We start from the raw sequence: 20,239 nt of genomic DNA, 5'->3' as shown, positions 1-20,239 counted from the left end.
TGGGGGGGGGTGAGCACGGAGCGGAGGTGTGTGCGTGGGATATATTGTGTGTTCAGAGGACGGAGCACTTAGTTAAATAAAGAGAAGGTGTCATTCCCAGAATAACTGTTTTGGAGTCATTCTTAATCCGCTCTGGAGGTTGAGGGTTTCCAACGGGAAGTGAACCCCGAAGGAGAATTCCCTTCGGCCCTGAAGGAAATCTCCCCTGCGCTTCTGACCACGGTCGGTCGGAAAGACGAGAGAAAAGAAAGGAGAAGTCTTCGCGCAGCGAAAGGTTCAACAGTAGACAAAAGTTCACTTTTAAAAACACAATTGCATGTATTAATATTAAACTGACCAACGTTTGCAAGAGGGGAAGGTTAACAAAAAAGTCCTCTAAACATTACCGACGTTAAATGCATTTTCCCCCAGATTGGTTCTGTACACTATGCAGCATTTCATGCATTTACACCAGGAATGACACTTCAAAAGTACACCTAAATATAGCCATTTTTTATTTCACACCTTACGCTATTTAGAAAGTTATTACAGTCAATATTTTATGACAATGATTTAAATGCAAACTTACGCATTAACTTGAACAGCTATGTTTTCCCACGCTAACTGTCTCTGTTTTGCAGATGCAGCGGTGTTGCTTTTCTTCTGGAATATGTGCTCATATTCACTGTAACTCTGCAGCAGCACGTCAAGTTCAGCTGGCAAAAAATACGCAGACCTCTTTTTTTCTACTGTTGCCATGGTGACTGGTGATATCTGCGCTCCATTGATAATGGCTTCTTATAGTCGCGGTGCTCACGCTCACCTCCGAATCAGTCCACTCAGAGTTGATTGATCTAACTCGGATCAGCTTCTCTGAAACAGAAAACTCAGAGTTGTTAATCCCCCGATTGACCAACTCAGAGTTCAAGTTCAACCTCAGAGTTGGTTGAACCTCCTTTCTGAAACAGGCCCCAGAAGGATGCTCTGTCCAGATGTTTGTGTATTTGTTGGTCTAAGTATCATTGAAAGAGGAATGTTGAGACACAAAGAATTACCAGTTAAATGCTGTTGGATAAACGATTAAATATTCAATTTTATCATCATAAATCTGACTTCAGAGGAGTCACATTCTCACCGGCATCAACCTTACTGCCCGTCACTGAGTAGTTGTGCGTCAGAGAGAGGCAGAGAAAAGAGTGAGATGAAGAGAGAGAGAGTGTGTGTATGAAATGAGAGAGATAAAACAATAAAACAAGAACAAAGAACGGAAAAAAATGCACAGAGTGCAAAAATTCATTAAAGAACATTCCGTCACTATCATAACATGTAAAGTTGGTAGAGGTGCTATATAAACTCATCATCCTCTCCCTTACTCTCACTCATGGTGCAGAGAAGTAAGCATAGTAGGACAAAATAGCTCGGCAAAACACGGTGAAACACATTAAAACAGCTATACAACTAAACACATTTTGTAAAAAAACCACACTTAAACCCAAATCCGTCCAGACAGGCAAAGGGAATGATATCCCAGAATCCCTTGCGGTGCCGATCTAACGGCAGCACCAAAGTTACACCTACTTAATTGAATTAATTTGAACGAAAGGAGAATAATTGTCTGAAAACTATGTGTTATTTTTAAGGTGACCTAACAAAAAAAAAAAGATTTATCTTAACTGAAGCAAATAATTAAGTTAGATCAAAGTAAAAAAGTTTATCTTTCCAACATCCATATGTGGTCTTATCACCCTCTCATGGTGGAAAAAGTATTATCTGAGCTTCTTCATCCACTAAGTCATCTTTAAATGGACACGCCATGCTGCTTCACCTCTCTGTAAACAAACTAACCTTCAACTAAACCTGCTCCAGACCAGGTTATGTTCAGAGCATGAGTTGCCATGGTAACTTGACCTACCCTGAAACATACCTCCATTTCTGGAACCAAATGCTGAGGTTATCAACTTCATTAGCCTCAAACTTATCGTGGGAGCTAGCATAACCTGCTTTCTGGAATACCCCCCTGCTCAGTTCCAAGAAAAGTACCAGCTAAAGCTCATCTTTAGTGGTGTAGCTTTCCACAGAATCCGGTATCAGACCTTGAAAAGTGAACAAAACAATGAAGCTCAGAGACGCTAGTCTTTTTGCGTTTAGCGGCTGTTTACATCTCCCATGATGCATTGGGTTAAAGTGACAGCGTCTCAGCGCACAATGAGTCTATCCTCTTAACGTCTTGTAACAACAACGAACACACATCAAACAGTTTTTGAATCTTTTCACTTAACTTTTATTACATCAGCTTTTTCTGCCACAATTATCACAAAAATGCATGTGAGATTGCAGAGGGACTGTAGATCAATACATACTATGAGTTTCTCCTTTTTTTCTAAATTTTTTTTTACATTTTTTTTTGCTGGTTTGCCGCGGGATTTCTTTCAAGGTTAAAGTGTGTTGTGGCTCAAAAATGGTTGAAAAACACCGGCCTAATGATATCTACTGGAATTTATAGTAGTATCAACTATAAGTTAATGTTCTAGAAAAAAATCAGTAGGCATTTAACTTTCTGTTGGTTTTCTAAAGGTTGTTTTACTACGTTTAGTAGAATGAATTTAAAAAATTTAGCTCATGGGTTTTGTGTGCCACCCCAAGATTTAATGTGGCCCCCTACCGGCCACCCCCATGAAAAATTTCTGGAGGCGCCACTGGAGTGTCGGTCAGAACGGACCGATATCTGTTCTCTAAATTATAACAGGGCCTTCTTTCAGAGAGATTTCTGCTCATTTATCTCCGGTTCTCTCACTGCCTCTTCAGTGACCAGCAGGGATCTCAGGGAGTCAGTCTCTGCATTAAAGGATCCATGAGAAAAGGGATCTGTGGTCGTTTCCGTCCAGTTGCGCAAGCAGCGTCACGTTCTGCGCTTCATTCATTCTAATTGCAGCATTCTGCTGTGAGCTCCGCAAAGAAGGAGAGTGGGATGATTGCCGTTTTGAATGTGCACTTTGAAAAGCTTCAACTTGTTAATAAAGGAGACAATTTGTGTCAGATCAGGAAGTTTTTCATTTTCTCCGGGATACGTTTTGTTCTTTTCTGCCATGACCAATATTACTGCTGCCAAAAGCTCATAATGATAAACATAGTGAGTTGCCATTCTGTTCAGTAAAAAGTAAGAATCTTCCCGTTCTTCCAGAAACATCCTGTGTTTATCTGTGTACTTTACCATTTTGACCATGAGGGTAACGGTCAGCATGCACATAAATCTTTATGTATGTGTTCCGGCAGTGGGCGTAACCCGCGCAAATGATTGGCGGTCACATATGTGTCGGGAGCAGAATCAAACACACACACTGCCAAATAACTTGTATTATTAATTATTTATTTTTAATACCCTCTGATGGTTTGAGTGTGGTTTGAGAGGGAAAAAAATTATGAGATGAGGCACAGTATATGGAAAATATGACGAGACGCAAAGAGCCGCACGCTCATTGTCCAAGAGCCGCGTGTTCGCCACCCCTGATATATAGGGATAGAGAGTGAGAGCGCTTGTTGCATCAGAAGAGCGCTTGTTTTACGTTCAGAAGATGCACGTGAAGCTTTTACTGTTCTAACACATCTTTGTCTTTTACATTGTAAACAGGGGAGAGCGCAGACGCAGTCCCCCACTTCCACAAATTATGCAATTCAGATTCCCACATTTGGGGAATTCACAAGGGTCAGCACGGTCAGGGTGCAATGACAGAGCCTCGCCTTGGGCAAACCACCTTCTTGATCATGGTGTCACCCCTGCCAGGTAAGTATGTCTTCCTGGGTTCAAACAAGGACGACTGTTTTCCCAGTCCTTGACTCTGGCAGTAGGTTTAGCAGTGCCCCATGCATTCTCCCAATCCCCCAGTCAGAACCATGACCAATACTCCTTGCCATGTCAAAACACTGCCTGTGTTTTCTTTTGTTATTTTGTGTACAGTTGACCTACTTCTGTGAGCCCTAATATATGGCTGGCAAAAGAATCGTTTTACAGTTTCTTTTACTGTTAAAAGAAACATTCATTGGCTCGTGGGTCCCCACCCCCACCCACCAGTGTCATCAGAAGGCTGAGTACTTGTCTTCCAGCTGTGGATCTTACTAAAGGCAGTACGTGTATTCAAATTCATGTTGAAAAGCAAATCTATGTGGAGTCAGCTCAATGAATCACGAAACGCTTGACTGCATCCCATAATAAGATGTTCGCTGCCTGCCAGTGCAACACAAGACGTCTTGAGTTCAGTACGTGTATTGAAATTCATGTTGAAACAAACTTGCTGTGGAAAGAGATGTAACTTATGCGTTGACCCACATCCCCAACTCAAGGGAGGATTTTGTGGTGGTTTTCCACACACAACGGCTGATGTCTTTTGCACCTGCCCAGCCATCTTTTTAAGGTAGGGACACTGCCGCTAACATCAGACGCATTCGAGCCAATGTAGCCTAAAGACGGGCTCTTGTCCTGTCCAAGATCCAACAAAATGTAATGGGGATAAATATATATATCTATATATAGGGATAGAGAGTGAGAGAGAGAGCGCTTGTTGCATCACACCTGGAACTGCTCACGTTTTACGTTCAGAAGATGCACGTGAAGCTTTTACTGTTCTAACACATCTTTGTCTTTTACATTGTAAACAGGGGAGAGCGCGGACGCAGTCCCCCACTACCACAAATTATGCAGTTGAGATTCCCACATTTGGGGAATTCACAAGGGTCAGCACGGTCAGGGTGCAATGACAGAGCCTCGCCTTGGGCAAACCACCTTCTTGATCATGGTGTCACCTCTGCCAGGTAAGTATGTCTTCCTGGGTTCAAACAAGGACGACTGTTTTCCCAGTCCTTGACTCTGGCAGTAGGTTTAGCAGTGCCCCATGCATTCTCCCAATCCCCCAGTCAGAACCATGACCAATACTCCTTGCCATGTCAAAACACTGCCTGTGTTTTCTTTTGTTATTTTGTGTACAGTTGACCTACTTCTGTGAGCCCTAATATATGGCTGGCAAAAGAGTCGTTTTACATTTTCTTTTACTGTTAAAAGAAACATTCATTGGCTCGTGGGTCCCCACCCCCACCCACCAGTGTCATCAGAAGGCTGAGTACTTGTCTTCCAGCTGTGGATCTTACTAAAGGCAGTACGTGTATTCAAATTCATGTTGAAAAGCAAATCTATGTGGAGTCAGCTCAATGAATCACGAAACGCTTGACTGCATCCCATAATAAGATGTTCGCTGCCTGCCAGTGCAACACAAGACGTCTTGAGTTCAGTACGTGTATTGAAATTCATGTTGAAACAAACTTGCTGTGGAAAGAGATGTAACTTATGCGTTGACCCACATCCCCAACGCAAGGGAGGATTTTGTGGTGGTTTTCCACACACAACGGCTGATGTCTTTTGCACCTGCCCAGCCATCTTTTTAAGGTAGGGACACTGCCGCTAACATCAGACGCATTCGAGCCAATGTAGCCTAAAGACGGGCTCTTGTCCTGTCCAAGATCCAACAAAATGTAATGGGGATAAATATATATATCTATATATAGGGATAGAGAGTGAGAGAGAGCGCTTGTTGCATCACACCTGGAACTGCTCACGTTTTACGTTCAGAAGATGCACGTGAAGCTTTTACTGTTCTAACACATCTTTGTCTTTTACATTGTAAACAGGGGAGAGCGCGGACGCAGTCCCCCACTACCACAAATTATGCAGTTGAGATTCCCACATTTGGGGAATTCACAAGGGTCAGCACGGTCAGGGTGCAATGACAGAGCCTCGCCTTGGGCAAACCACCTTCTTGATCATGGTGTCACCCCTGCCAGGTAAGTATGTCTTCCTGGGTTCAAACAAGGACGACTGTTTTCCCAGTCCTTGACTCTGGCAGTAGGTTTAGCAGTGCCCCATGCATTCTCCCAATCCCCCAGTCAGAACCATGACCAATACTCCTTGCCATGTCAAAACACTGCCTGTGTTTTCTTTTGTTATTTTGTGTACAGTTGACCTACTTCTGTGAGCCCTAATATATGGCTGGCAAAAGAATCGTTTTACAGTTTCTTTTACTGTTAAAAGAAACATTCATTGGCTCGTGGGTCCCCACCCCCACCCACCAGTGTCATCAGAAGGCTGAGTACTTGTCTTCCAGCTGTGGATCTTACTAAAGACAGTACGTGTATTCAAATTCATGTTGAAAAGCAAATCTATGTGGAGTCAGCTCAATGAATCACGAAACGCTTGACTGCATCCCATAATAAGATGTTCGCTGCCTGCCAGTGCAACACAAGACGTCTTGAGTTCAGTACGTGTATTGAAATTCATGTTGAAACAAACTTGCTGTGGAAAGAGATGTAACTTATGCGTTGACCCACATCCCCAACTCAAGGGAGGATTTTGTGGTGGTTTTCCACACACAACGGCTGATGTCTTTTGCACCTGCCCAGCCATCTTTTTAAGGTAGGGACACTGCCGCTAACATCAGACGCATTCGAGCCAATGTAGCCTAAAGACGGGCTCTTGTCCTGTCCAAGATCCAACAAAATGTAATGGGGATAAATATATATATCTATATATAGGGATAGAGAGTGAGAGAGAGAGCGCTTGTTGCATCACACCTGGAACTGCTCACGTTTTACGTTCAGAAGATGCACGTGAAGCTTTTACTGTTCTAACACATCTTTGTCTTTTACATTGTAAACAGGGGAGAGCGCGGACGCAGTCCCCCACTACCACAAATTATGCAGTTGAGATTCCCACATTTGGGGAATTCACAAGGGTCAGCACGGTCAGGGTGCAATGACAGAGCCTCGCCTTGGGCAAACCACCTTCTTGATCATGGTGTCACCCCTGCCAGGTAAGTATGTCTTCCTGGGTTCAAACAAGGACGACTGTTTTCCCAGTCCTTGACTCTGGCAGTAGGTTTAGCAGTGCCCCATGCATTCTCCCAATCCCCCAGTCAGAACCATGACCAATACTCCTTGCCATGTCAAAACACTGCCTGTGTTTTCTTTTGTTATTTTGTGTACAGTTGACCTACTTCTGTGAGCCCTAATATATGGCTGGCAAAAGAATCGTTTTACAGTTTCTTTTACTGTTAAAAGAAACATTCATCTGCTCGTGGGTCCCCACCCCCACCCAACAGTGTCATCAGAAGGCTGAGTACTTGTCTTCCAGCTGTGGATCTTACTAAAGACAGTACGTGTATTCAAATTCATGTTGAAAAGCAAATCTATGTGGAGTCAGCTCAATGAATCACAAAACGCTTGACTGCATCCCATAATAAGATGTTAGCTGCCTGCCAGTGCAACACAAGACGTCTTGAGTTCAGTATGTGTATTGAAATTCATGTTGAAACAAACTTGCTGTGGAAAGAGATGTAACTTATGCGTTGACCCACATCCCCAACTCAAGGGAGGATTTTGTGGTGGTTTTCCACACACAACGGCTGATGTCTTTTGCACCTGCCCAGCCATCTTTTTAAGGTAGGGACACTGCCGCTAACATCAGACGCATTCAAGCCAATGTAGCCTAAAGACGGGCTCTTGTCCTGTCCAAGATCCAACAAAATGTAATGGGGATAAATATATATATCTATATATAGGGATAGAGAGTGAGAGAGAGAGCGCTTGTTGCATCACACCTGGAACTGCTCACGTTTTACGTTCAGAAGATGCACGTGAAGCTTTTACTGTTCTAAGACATCTTTGTCTTTTACATTGTAAACAGGGGAGAGCGCGGACGCAGTCCCCCACTACCACAAATTATGCAGTTGAGATTCCCACATTTGGGGAATTCACAAGGGTCAGCACGGTCAGGGTGCAATGACAGAGCCTCGCCTTGGGCAAACCACCTTCTTGATCATGGTGTCACCCCTGCCAGGTAAGTATGTCTTCCTGGGTTCAAACAAGGACGACTGTTTTCCCAGTCCTTGACTCTGGCAGTAGGTTTAGCAGTGCCCCATGCATTCTCCCAATCCCCCAGTCAGAACCATGACCAATACTCCTTGCCATGTCAAAAAACTGCCTGTGTTTTCTTTTGTTATTTTGTGTACAGTTTACCTACTTCTGTGAGCACTAATATATGGCTGGCAAAAGAATCGTTTTACAGTTTCTTTTACTGTTAAAAGAAACATTCATTGGCTCGTAGGTCCCCACCCCCACCCACCAGTGTCATCAGAAGGCTGAGTACTTGTCTTCCAGCTGTGGATCTTACTAAAGACAGTACGTGTATTCAAATTCATTTTGAAAAGCAAATCTATGTGGAGTCAGCTCAATGAATCACGAAACGCTTGACTGCATCCCATAATAAGATGTTAGTTGCCTGCCAGTTCAACACAAGACGTCTTGAGTTCAGTACGTGTATTGAAATTCATGTTGAAACAAACTTGCTGTGGAAAGAGATAAAACTTATGCGTTGACCCACATCCCCAACGCAAGGGAGGATTTTGTGGTGGTTTTCCACACACAACGGCGGGGGGCTAAGCACACACTCCCCGAGTGAGTAAGCAAGTTCACGCGGATTTAAGCCAGAGTTCAGGCTTCAAGTCAAGCTAGTTTAACCCTCGTGATATTTTATATGACCCCATCCTTACTTTGACGTGTTCTCCCTAACATGACAAAGGTGGATAAAGGTGGAAATATTTCATGTAATCCATGGACACCAGTGAAGATCACAAATCCTTGAAGAAAAAAGGTTCAGAGCACTGTCTAGTGGGTCTAGATGACCCAACTCCCAATGTGGAAGTGCCTAGGATAGCACAAGGGTTAAACATGCTTCCTGGAATACCCAGCACCTGCCCAGCCATCTTTTAAGGTAGGGACTCTGCCGCTAACGTCAGACGCAATCAAGCCAATGTAGCCTAAAGACGGGCTCTGGGGGGTATTCCAGGAAGCATGTTTAAACTAGCCTGACTTTAAGCCTGAACTCTGGCTGAAATCCACCTGAACTTGCTTACTCGGGGTATGTCGGTTCCAAAAGACCGAATATGAGTTGGCGTAATTACGCTCGACTTGGTAACCCTGGGTTAATGCGGGTGCATGTCAAGTACATAAAGACATTCTCAATGGATCGCCGATTTCCGGAGTACCATGGAAACGCGTGGAGAAAAAAAGAAAGCGCTACACTTCAGTGAGACGGAGTCGGAGATTAATGACGGCGTATTAAGATTATACGTCCATCAAAAAAGTAATACGGCTGCATCATCAACAAAAGAAAGAGTTTCTGCTTGTAGTAGAAGAACAGACAAAGTCAACGCACGAGTTTCTGATCTTATTTCCATTTTCCTTGTGACGCATATATATATATATAGAGAGAGAGAGATAGATAGATAGATAGATAGATAGATAGATAGATAGATAGTTAGATAGATATAGATAGATAGATAGATAGATAGATAGATAGATAGATAGATAGATAGATAGATAGATAGATAGATAGATAGATAGATAGATAGATAGATAGATAGATAGATAGATAGATAGATAGATAGATAGATAGATAGATAGATAGATAGATAGATAGATAGATAGATGACTTTATTAATCCCACAATGGGGAAATTTAATTTCTGTGGCAGCAACACGACATTCAGAAATAATCTATATAATATAACATCAATAAAGAACATCACAAATGACATTTATATTAGATAATTAAAAATATGACTAAAATTATCATGAAAATTATTATCAAAAATGAGATTCTTAATAAATAAAGAAATAAATATTAAATATTAAATAAATACAGCTGCAAAAGTGTAAAAAACATGTGGTCTGCAAAACACGTAAACTGTAAAAAAACATTACAAATTATTTCAAAATACAGAAATAACTAATGAGGTTTACACCAAAAACAAAAACAAACAACTGTTCAGGAACAAAAAACAATTTAAAAATGAAAAACAACAACTACAACAAAAGTAAATGAATCAATGACTAAACAGAAAAACACCCCTGGGACCGTGGAGTGTCACTTTGACACGGTGTTGTACAGTCTGATGGCTGTGGGGAGGAATGACCTGCGGTAGCGCTCCTTCTTACACTGAGGGTGCAACAGTCTTGTGCTGAAGGAGCTGGGGCCTGTTTCAGAAAGGAGGTTAAGTGTAAACTCTGAGTGCGTTAACCCTGAAATCAGGGAAACCCTGGGTTTTCCGTTTCAGAATGGGAGGTTTGTTAAACCAGAGCAAACAGAGTAAGTCAAACCCGTTTCTGAAAGAGAGGTAACTTATACTCGGAGTCAGTGTCCATGGTTACTAACGCTGTGAACCTAACCTGGTCGGGAGCAGGTTTTATTCTCTAAACTCAAGGTTTCTGCCGGTCCCTTCCCCTTTTTAAAGACGAAGCAGTATTTTTTGCTTCAACCTTCATTGCCCAAATTTCCGTCACACAGAGACAAGAATGGCTTGTCCTTTTTTGGAGGACCCAATAGACGAGGGGGCTGCATTAATTCGTAGAGAATTACATTTACGTCGTACGAGGATTTTGAGACCTAGACTCGATTTTTTGTCATTTCCCCATACGTTTTTGTTTGAGCGTTACCGTTTTTGGTAGCAGTCAATTACATATATAAAATGAAAACAACATTAGATATGTATTGCTATGTAGATGTTTCATATGTCAAATATTGTCAACAAAGCCTAAATCCATGACATGCTCAAATTTGACCTGATTGAATTATGTTTTTATACTTCAGTTTTAGCTGCTGCCATGTTCTTTTAATTCCTGCAGGATTGCATCTACATGAAAATGAAATCAGGGACATTGAATTAGATTAATGTAACAATTACTTTTAGGAAACACAATTTGCTAGTACTGCTTATTTCTTAATCCCATATAAACCTATACCACTTGATCAATACAAGGGTAGACAAGAGTTCACTTTTAAAAACACAATTGAATGTATTAACATTAAACTGACCAACATTTGCAAGAGGGGAAGGTTAACAAAAAAGTCCTCTAAACATTACCGACGTTAAAAGCATTTTCCCCCCAGATTGGTTCTGTACACTATGCAGCATTTCATGCAATTACACCAGGAATAACACTTCAAATGTACTCCTAAATATCACCATTTTTTATTTCACTCCTTACGCTATTTAGAAAGTTATTACAGCCAATATTTTATAACAATGATTTCAATGCAAACTTAGGCATTAACTTGAGCAGCTATGTTTTCCACGCTAACTGTCTCTGTTTTGCAGATGCAGCGGTGTTGCTTTTCTTCTGGAATATGTGCTCATATTCACTGTAACTCTGCAGCAGCACGTCAAGTTCAGCTGGCGAAAAATACGTAGACCTCTTTTTTTCCACGGTTGCCATGGTGACTCGTAATATCTGCGCTCCATTGATAATGGCTTCTTATAGTCGCGGTGCGCACGCTTACCTCTGAATCAGTCCACTCAGAGTTGATTGACCTAACTCCGATCAGCTTCTCTGAAACAGAAAACTCAGAGTTTTTAATCTCTCGATTGGCCAACTCAGAGTTCAAGTTTAACCTCAGAGTTGGTTGAACCTCCTTTCTGAAACAGGCCCCTGGTCAGCGCCTCTACAGTTTGGTGCAGGGGGTGGGAGGGGTTATCCATGATGGATGTCAGCTTATCCAACATCTTCCTGTCCACCACCTCCTCCATGGACTCAAGTGTGCAGCCCAGGACAGAGCCGGCCTTCCTAACCAGTTTGTTAAGCCTCTTCAAGTCTCTGCCTGCACTGCCCCCCGCCCAGCACACAACTCCATAAAGGACCACTGAGGCCACCACAGTGTCGTAAAAGGTCCTCAGCAGCTGTCTGCACACGCCAAAGGACCTCAGTCTCCTCAGCAGGTGAAGGTGACTCTGGCCCCTCCTGTACAGAGCATCCGTGTTGTTGGACCAGTCCAGTCTGTTGTTCAGGTGAACACCCAGATATTTAAATGTGTCCACGACCTCAATGTCTGAACCCTCGATGTTCACCGGTGACTGTGATGGTGAGGACCTCTTGAAGTCCAGTATCAGCTCCTTTGTCTTACTGGTGTTAAGCAGCAGGTGGTTAACTTCACACCAGCTAACAAAGTCGGAGATGACCCCCCTGTCCTCCTGCTCATCCCCCCCTGATACACAGCCCACAATGGCACTGTCATCTGAGAACTTCTGCAGATGACAGTGGTGGGAGTCGTAGGTGAAGTCTGATGTGTACAGGGTAAACAGGAATGGGGAGAGCACAGTCCCTTGAGGTGCCCCCGTGCTGCAGACCACCACATCAGACACAGAGTCACGCAGCCTCACAAACTGTGGCCTGTCTGTGAGGTAGTTAATGGTCCAAGCAACCAGATGTTGGTCCACACCTGCAACCTCCAGCTTCCTCCTCAGCAGTGATGGCTGAATTGTGTTGAAAGCACTGGAGAAATCAAAAAACATGACTCTCACAGTGCTCCCAGGGGCCTCCAGGTGAGACAGGGCCCGATGCTGCAGGTAGATGATGGCGTCATCCACCCCGATGCCTGGTCGATATGCAAACTGCAGCGGGTCCAGTGCTGAGCTCACCTGAGTGCGGAGATGGCTGAGGATGATCCTCTCCATAGCCTTCATCAGGTGGGAAGTCAAGGCGACAGGTCTGAAGTGGTTCGGTTCCGTAGGACGAGGTACCTTTGGAACCGGAACCAGGCAGGAAGTCCTCCAGAGGACTGGTACCTTCTCCAGTCTGAGGCTCATATTAAACATGAACAGCATCACCACACAGAGCTGGTCTGCACACTCCCTGAGGAGCCTGGAGGTGATGCTGTCAGGGCCTGTTGCCTTCCTGGCCTTTGTTCTCCTTAACTCCATCCTAACCTGATTCGGGGTGAGGCAGAGGGGGGTTGGAGGATGGGTGGGCGGTGGCTGGTCTGGTGCTGTGAGTCGTTGGGGGGGTCCCTTTGCTTCTGTTGGAAGAAGGGGAGAGTGGACTGTTTGGTGCCGAGGTGGTAACAGCTGCAGCTGGGAGGAGACGCCTGAGCTGGAAAGGTCTGAAAAGGGGGCCGAGTGGGTGGAGACTGGGGGCTGGGCAGAATCAAATCTGTTGAAGAACAGGTTCAGTTCATTTGCCCAGGCTTGGTCACCTGTGACCTGTCGACCATTTCCAGCCTCAGCATGTCCTGAGATGTGTTTCAGACCCCTCCACACATCACGGATGTTGTTCTGTTCCAGGCGCTGCTCCAGCTTCTTCCTGTAGCAGTATATAACTTATCCAATTTTGCCAACTTAAATGAATTACTTCTATTGGTAACAAGTAATTGAGTTAAATTTAATCAACTTAATTTCTTACGCCTATAAAAATCAATATTTTTTATACAACTCAAATTTACATATTTATTTAAATAAATGTCATATTACTCCAATTCAAGTAATCTTTTTTCCATCGTAATGAATTAAAATTCTTGAACTCTCATATGTCTAAGTTTGAGCCGGCAGATATACTCATTTTTATAACAATAAAAAGAACAAAAGAGTGTGTGCTTAGTGCGATTAGTCATTTAGGAATTTTCCATCATTGTTGAAACACAGTAGAACAGCTAAACAACTAAACACATTTGGTCAAAAACCCACACTTAAACCCAAATCCGTCCAGACAGGCAGAGGGAATGGTATCCCACAACCCCTTGCGGTGCCGATCTAACAGCAGCACCAAAGTTACACCTACTTAATTGAATTATTTGAATGAAAGCAAAATAACTGACTGAAAACTACGTGTTATTTTTAAACTGACTTAACAAAAAAAAAGATTTTTAATAATCTTAGCTGAAGCAGATGTTAGAAAAATGCATCAAATCAAGAATGTTTCTTCTGACCCAATGACTGAGTAATAGCTGTTTATTTCTCTATTCCCTTAATGGTGGTCAAATCTAGGGATTTTGGCTTCTTGGAACCAGTGGGTACTTCCTATTTGGAATGTGAGGGGAGGGGGTCACTCAGTCCAGTTCTCATTTACAGTTAATGGTGACAACAGGTGAGAAAAGCAGGACTAGTTGAAGGAGTAGACCAGGGAACAAAATATAGGAGAGAGAAAAAAAAAAAAGAAAACGCCAAGGAGAACAGATCACATTTCAATTGAATATTGGAAAATGTATGTACAATGCGTGTGAGATAGTTTAAGAGGAATTTGACGTTTTAGTACCAAAACAAAACATAAATATATTGTTATATATTTTGTTATATGTGTATCCAGTTTGACATATATATATATGTGTGTGTGTGTGTAAAGAGAGAGACATTTCACTTTTTAAATTATATAATATAATATAATATAATATAATATAATATAATATAATATAATATAATATAATATAATATAATATAATATAATATAATATAATGTACTATATTATAATATATTGAATTATATTATAATATATTGAATTATGTCATATTTTATTATATTGTATTATATATACATACACACACAAAAAAGCTGAGTGGTCTTCAAAGAACTGGAACATTTGATCTTTCCAGATTATTGGTCAAGTTTGGGAAGGTAAATTGTTTAGGTTATGTTTTTCTGGCATTTTTCTGATAACGCAGGACATATGTAAAAAAATGTAAGCTAAAACTGTATTTCTGAATATTGTCTTTATTCCGATCGTGAATCAGGTGCAGAAGAAATATGTTGCGTGAAAAAGATTGTGTGGAGCAGAAGCTTCTGCAGCATCTGTTGTTGCATCATCATGGTTTTTGTGTGCAGTTTTCATCAGTAAGAGTGCCTTTCCGTTTTCTTTTGTCTTTGATCAGATGGTCTGTTTATCCAGTTTGGAGCATAAGTGAATCTGTGGGTGTGGGAGCTGACAGTACCCCCCCCCACACACACACACACACACTGCTGCAGGTTTGAGCATAAATCATCAACACTTTCGCTCCGGCTGGGGTTCAGGAAGAAAATGTCAAGGATCTTTCTTGCCTTTGTCATCTGTTTTCACCACTCATTAAAACAGAGCGATGGCTTTCACAGAGCAGGTCCAGCAGAAAGCCCAGACCACAGGCCCACAAATATGGGAGCAATTAGCTGGGGGGGGCACAGGGACTGAGTGGTGCTCCTCTGGAGGTCCACACAGACACACGCATTTACACACTCACACAAACGGATCTATGCTGTGCATGTGCACAAATATTGACTTTTCCTCACAGTCGTCCCAGGACTGTTGTGCACTCACTCTTTCAGGTCCTCATTCCTGAGCTCCGCCCCTTTGGACCATGGTTCATTAAGTAGGCAAATAAACCGAAGCTGGAATCAACGTCTTCATCAGAAGGAGAGAGCTGAAGCAGCTGTGCGGTACCATCAGCTGAAGGAACTGAAACGCAACTCCATAACCTTTGAAGAAGGTGCAGATGTGACTAGTTAGGAAACAGAAAACAAACCAAAATGAGCTCCTAAAACAGCCACATGCATTTCCCCTCAGCAATTTTCTGGTTGAAGTAAAATCAACTGTAATTTATGCTAACAAATTTTCTCCAAACAATGACCTTCTAAAGGAGAGAAGTTGATTTGTTCAACTGCACATCCACTTCCTGGATGCCTGGACTTTTAACCCTTACCCAAACTAATCTGAGACAAAGCCTGAACCTAAACTCCCTCAAACCTTTAATCAAGTCTTCAAGTCTCGTTTTATGGCTGTCATTACAGGAAGTGACCTCTCTGTTCTGCAGGCATTCATGACCACGTGCAGGAGATGATGAGGAACTTGCATCTGAGGCAGAAACTGCATCTACATCTGGAAACTCTTTCACCCTTGACCTCACCCCCAGCTCCACTCCTCTACGTCTCTGGGGATCCTGCACCATGGCCCCAGCCTGCATAGCTGCCGTCTGAAGGAAGTTAGTGAACGTGCAGATGAAGTTGTTTGAAGGCTTGAAAGGTGTGCATGGCCTTGAAAGCACAGAGGAAAGGATTGTCCATCTATGACTTACATGAAGAAGTGACTCAAAATCTGCCGGGCTTTCGGACACCACGCCCAAAACAGAATCAAGCTCTTCTGCAAATCCTAATTTTGTACCTAAATGACCTCACACTGGGGGGTTTTCCTCAGGTGATGACAAGCAAAGACAATGACGATTTCACTGATGTCACAGTGCTCAGCGCAAACTTCAAAACTTCCTGAAAGTAAAGAAAAAGTAAAGACCACCAACTGTTATTCACACTGGGCCCCTCAGATAGGAAAAAACCTAAACGCACATGAAATAAGTTTCATAGGGGAAATGCTCAATTTTTTCATGAACGAGTAAAATAATTTCTCATGTGCAGCTTTGCAAAAGTAGATTTTCATGGGTAAATCTGTTCAGTTTAACATCAAGGCTGGACTTTTCAGAGACATCAGGCCTGGTTTTGTCGTTGACTGTGGCAGAGAACTGGAGACCGTGAGTGAGTGTGACGTCACTAGGGATGGTTATCGTCAAAGTTTTAACGGTACGACTACTCTTATTCATACTGCTTATCGGTCTGGTATTTTAGCGATACTCTTATTGAAACTTTTTGAGGACAAAAAATAAATAATTAAATAAAAAATTAAGAACATAAAGTATTTTATTTCGTCATTATGCAACAACATTGTTTTTTTAACAAAGCATTTTACTTTATATATTTTTCCAACTTGAAAAGTAAGATACATGAAGAAAAGTTATTTGAAGAAAAATAATCAACAATGTTTTGAAATAATGCTGTCATGATGTAAATATAAAACAAATTAAATGAATGTTTAAGTTTCATAAAATCATCCCAGAGAAAGTCTCTGCTTTATTCCTGCAGTGAAAGCTGCGTCTAAATCTGACGCCCGTGTTTCTATCTGACAGAGTTTGAAGCCAAAGCCCCTCCCCCGCCTCTCTACCAGGGGGATATTCCAGAAAGCAGGTTATGCTAGCTCCCATGGTAAGTTTGAGGCTAAGGAAGTTGATACCCTCAGCTTTCGGTTCCAGAAATGGAGGTATGTCTCAGGGTATGTCAAGTTACCATAGCAACTCATGCTCTGAACATAACCTGGGGCCTGTTTCACAAAGGAGGTTAAGTGTAAACTCTGAGTTCATAAACCCGGAAATCAGGGAAACCCTGGGTTTTCCGTTTCAGAATCGGAGGTTTGTCAAACCAGAGAAAGCAGAGTAAGTCAAACCCGTTTCTGAAAGAGAGTTAACTTTTACTCGGAGTCAGTATCCATGGTTACTTATGCTGTGAACCTAACCTGGTCGGGAGCAGGTTTTATTCTCCAAACTCGAAGTTTTTGCCGGTCCCCTCCCCTTTTTAAAGACGAAGCACTATATTTGGCTTCAACCTTCATTGCCCACATTTCCGTCACGCGATCTAAGTGACAAGAATGGCTTGTCCTTTTTTGGAGGACCCAATAGACGAGGAGGCTGCATTAATTCGTAGAGAATTACATTTACGTCGTACGAGGATTTTGAGACCTCGACTCGATGTTTTGTCATTTCCCCATACGTTTTTGTTTGAGCGTTACCGTTTTTCGTTGCAGTCAATTACATATACAAAATGAAAACAACATTAGGTCTTGCTATGTAGATGTTTCATATGTCAAATATTGTCAACAAAGCCTACATCCATGACATGCTCACATTTGACCTGATTGAATTATGTTTTTATACTTCATTTTTAGCTGCTGCCATGTTTCTTTTAATTCCTGCAGTATTGCATCTACATGAAAATGAAATCAGGGACATTGAATTAGATTAATGTAACAATTACTTTTTGGAAACACAATTTTCTAGCACTGCTTACTTTCTTAATCCCATATAAACCTATACCACTTGATGAATACAGGGGTAGTGTTGCAGCGTGTGTGTGCTGAGCGGGGTGCAATCCACGAGGGACAAGGGGAGGGGCGATTGCAGGTGCAGATGGGGGGGGGTGGGGTGAGCACGGATGAGGAGGACGGAGAAGGTGTCATTCCCAGAATAACTGTTTTGGAGTCATTCTTATTCCGCTCTGGAGGTTGAGGGTTTCCAACGGGAAGTGAACCCCGAAGGAGAATTCCCTTCAGCCCTGAAGGAAATCTCCCCTGCGCTTTTGACCACGCACGGTCGGAAAGACGAGAGAAAAGAAGGAAGTCTTTGCGCAGCGAAAGGTTCAACAGTAGACAAAAGTTCACTTTTAAAAACACAATTGCATGTATTAATATTAAAATGACCAACGTTTGCTAGAGGGGAAGGTTAACAAAAAAGTCCTCTAAACATTACCGACGTTAAATGCATTTTTCCCCCAGATTGGTTCTGTACACTATGCAGCATTTCATGCATTTACACCAGGAATAACACTTCAAAAGTACACCTAAATATCACCATTTTTTATTTCACACCTTACGCTATTTAAAAAGTTATTACAGTCAATATTTATAACAATGATTTAAATGCAAACTTAGGCATTAACTTGAGCAGCTATGTTTTCCACGCTAACTGTCTCTGTTTTGCAGATGCAGCGGTGTTGCTTTTCTTCTGGAATATGTGCTCATATTCACTGTAACTCTGCAGCAGCACGTCAAGTTCAGCTGGCAAAAAATACGCAGACCTCTTTGTTTTCACGGTTGCCATGGTGACTCGTGATATCTGCGCTCCATTGATAATGGCTTCTTATAGACGCGGTGCGCACGCTCACCTCCGAATCAGTCCACTCAGAGTTGATTGATCTAACGCGGATCAGCTGCTCTGAAACTGAAAACTCAGAGTTGTCAATCTCTCGATTGACCAACTCAGAGTTCAGGTTTGACCTCAGAGTTGGTTGAACCTCCTTTGTGAAACAGGCCCCTGGTCTGGAGCAGGTTTAGTTGAAGGTTAGTTTGTTTACAGAGAGGTGAAGCAGCATGGCGTGTCCATTTGAAGATGATTTAGTGGATGAAGAAGCTCAGATAATACTTTTTCCACCATGAGAGGGTGATAAGACCACGTATGGATGTTGGAAAGATAAACTTTTTCACTTTGATCTAACTTAATTATTTGCTTCAGTTAAGATAAATCATTTTTTTTGTTAGGTCAACTTAAAAATAACACGTAGTTTTCAGACAATTATTTTCCTTTCATTCAAATTAATTCAATTAAGTAGGTGTAACTTTGGTGCTGCTGTTAGATCGGCACCGCAAGGGATTGTGGGATATCATTCCTTTTGCCTGTCTGGACGGATTTGGGTTTAAGTGTGGGTTTTTGACCAAATGTGTTTAGTTGTTTAGCTGTTTTACTGTGTTTTTCCGAGTTATTTTGTCCTACTATGCTTACGTCTCTGCACCATGAGTGAGAGTGAAGGAGAGGATGATGAGTTTTTATAGCACCCCTACAAGCTCATATTGTAATGACAATGATGGAAATTTTTTAAAGAATTTTTGCGCTCCGTGCATTTTTTCCCCATTCTTTTTATTGTTATAAAAATGAACACATCTGCCGGCTCAGACGTAGACATATGAGAGTTCAAGAAATTTAAGTAATTAAGATGGAAAAAAGATTAATGGAGTAATGTGACATTTAGTTAGATTAATACGTAAATTTGTGTTGTATGAACAATTATTGAGTTTTATAAGAAATTAGGTTGAATAACTGTAACTAAATTATTTGTTACCAATAGAAGTAATTCATTTAAGTTGGCAAAATTGGATAAGTTATATATATATGCGTCACAAGGAAAGTGGAAACAAGATCAGAAACTCGTGCGTTTACTTTGTCTGTTCTTCTACTACAAGCAGAAACTCCTTGTTTTGATGATGCAGCCGTATTACTTTTTTGATGGACGTATAATCTTCATACACCGTCATTAATCTCAGACTCCGTCTCACTAAAGTATAGCGCTTTCTTTTTTTCTCCACGCGTTTCCATGGTGACTCCAGAAATCGGCGATCCATTGAGAATGTCTTTATGTACATGCTGTGCACCCGCATTAACCCAAGGTTACCAAGTCTAGCGTAATTACGCCAACTCATATTCGGTCTTTTGGAACCGACATACCCAGAGTAAGCAAGTTCAGGCGGATTTCAGCCAGAGTTCAGGGTTAAAGTCAGGCTAGTTTAAACATGCTTCCTGGAATACCCCCCTGTTCACCTGTTCATATCCTCTGCAGCAGCGAGTCGTTTTTTTCCCACGCCCCTCCAGTGTGTTCTACACAGAGAGCGCTAAATACGGTCATCATAGCAGCAGGTTGACATGATTGTCGTGGCGCTCTGGTGCAGATTTAATTCATTTTACGCGCAAGCCGCATGCTGTCTAAATAACAGCCCCGCCCCCTGTGCACACAAATAGCCAGACAGATCTCTCCTCTTCAGCCAGAATAGCAAAATTAAT

At 42.1% G+C, this 20,239-nt stretch overlaps 5 non-coding genes across 5 annotated transcripts; all 5 read right to left on the bottom strand.

Annotated features, from left to right (window-relative positions):
- Positions 1-3,604: 3,604 nt before the first annotated feature.
- On the bottom strand, positions 3,605-3,768 carry LOC111946885. Its single transcript, XR_002872698.1, has one exon. It is a non-coding gene; the product is annotated as a U1 spliceosomal RNA (small nuclear RNA).
- An 861-nt stretch (positions 3,769-4,629) lies between these two features.
- Positions 4,630-4,793, bottom strand: LOC111946884. Its single transcript, XR_002872697.1, has one exon. It is a non-coding gene; the product is annotated as a U1 spliceosomal RNA (small nuclear RNA).
- An 859-nt stretch (positions 4,794-5,652) lies between these two features.
- Positions 5,653-5,816, bottom strand: LOC111946902. The gene has a single exon (XR_002872715.1). It is a non-coding gene; the product is annotated as a U1 spliceosomal RNA (small nuclear RNA).
- Positions 5,817-6,677: 861 nt separating this feature from the next.
- Positions 6,678-6,841, bottom strand: LOC111946901. Its single transcript, XR_002872714.1, has one exon. It is a non-coding gene; the product is annotated as a U1 spliceosomal RNA (small nuclear RNA).
- An 861-nt stretch (positions 6,842-7,702) lies between these two features.
- On the bottom strand, positions 7,703-7,866 carry LOC111946900. The gene has a single exon (XR_002872713.1). It is a non-coding gene; the product is annotated as a U1 spliceosomal RNA (small nuclear RNA).
- Between the last annotated feature and the right edge of the window lie 12,373 nt (positions 7,867-20,239).

The sequence above is a fragment of the Oryzias latipes genome, chromosome 22 (genome assembly GCF_002234675.1).
Source record: "Oryzias latipes chromosome 22, ASM223467v1".
Taxonomy (NCBI): Eukaryota; Metazoa; Chordata; class Actinopteri; order Beloniformes; family Adrianichthyidae; genus Oryzias; species Oryzias latipes.
This window is presented reverse-complemented; position numbering and strand designations above follow the sequence as displayed.